The sequence below is a fragment of the Coffea arabica genome, chromosome 3e (assembly GCF_036785885.1).
Source record: "Coffea arabica cultivar ET-39 chromosome 3e, Coffea Arabica ET-39 HiFi, whole genome shotgun sequence".
Lineage (NCBI taxonomy): Eukaryota > Viridiplantae > Streptophyta > Magnoliopsida > Gentianales > Rubiaceae > Coffea > Coffea arabica.
This window is the reverse complement of record NC_092315.1, coordinates 20,035,751-20,037,035: the sequence shown is the minus strand read 5'-3', so window position 1 is coordinate 20,037,035 and position 1,285 is coordinate 20,035,751.

Here is a 1,285-nt window from a genome sequence, read left to right as displayed (position 1 = left end):
TCAAATGAAGTGCAAACATAAGGGATAGAGTGTACCTCCCTTGGAATGGAGTCCAAATGAAAGAAAAATGGCTTCAAAACAATAAAAAGGTCACGGTACCTCAAATAGTAAAGTATAACAAAGTCACCAAAAACTCTCCTAATTGCACTTTAAGTGAAATCAAACTATGCATAATTTCCAATAAAGGAATCCACCAAGGACCCAAATGCAAGCATTAATCAACCATTCAAAGCTAAATGAAACATTTTAGAATTCAAAAGGTCCATGAGCATGAAAAGGTCAATTAATCAACTTATTTAGGGAAATTAAAGAAAATGGGTCACCACAAGTTCATTTAGTCGCAAGGTTCACAAATCCATGCATTAAGCATCACCTTAGCAAAACATGGTAACCAATGAAGGCCAACAAGCAATTGAATTGAAACATTGATGCTACCAAAGACTCAATGGTGAACACTAACTAAGCATTCAAGCTCAATCAAATACTTTTAGGAACTTCAAAGGTCCAAAGGCAAAGAGAAAAAGTCAAGTAATGGCTCGAAATTCAACTATTCTAAGATCTATTTGCAAAAAAAAAAAAAAAATTAGAACTTAATTGAGGCATTTAAGAACTCAAAGGTCCCCAAATAAATAATAAAGTCCGAGCAAACATCATATCTCAAAAATCCAAGAATGAATGAAGGTCCATGAATGGTTCAAACTTGCATTTCTAGGACCCAATAATGACCCCTAATCAATCACAATCAACGTCAAAATGAATCATCAAAGAGTTTCAGAGGTCCCCAAAATAAAGATCAATTAATGATTCAAATGCAAACACCTTAGAACCTAATTGCAAGAACATGAAATGTAATTGGGCCATCATGCATTGCTGCAAAATACAAAGGATCCAATTGATTAAATTTCCAAAGTTTTTGGGCCTTAGTGGCTTAAGGGGAGACTTGGGGGGCCAGAAGTAATTTTTATAAAGTAATTTTTATAACATTTCCATACAATAGCATGCAACTCACGTAGGAAACATTTCTGCAAAAATTTCTGTTATGATTCACCAACCGAAACCATACTCAAACACATGGCTTGTTTTTCAAAAAACAGATTTTAACTCCAAATTCACACCCTTAAACTAATCAGCAAACTACACCATAATCCTCATCCAAACAAAGTGAAAGCTTAGAAAAATCTCATGCAAAGTTCTAAAAAAAAACAAAACATTGGAAGAATGAAGCTGCCGCAACTTTCCTAGCTTCTACTTCCAAGACCAGATTTCAGATTCAAGCATGTATCAT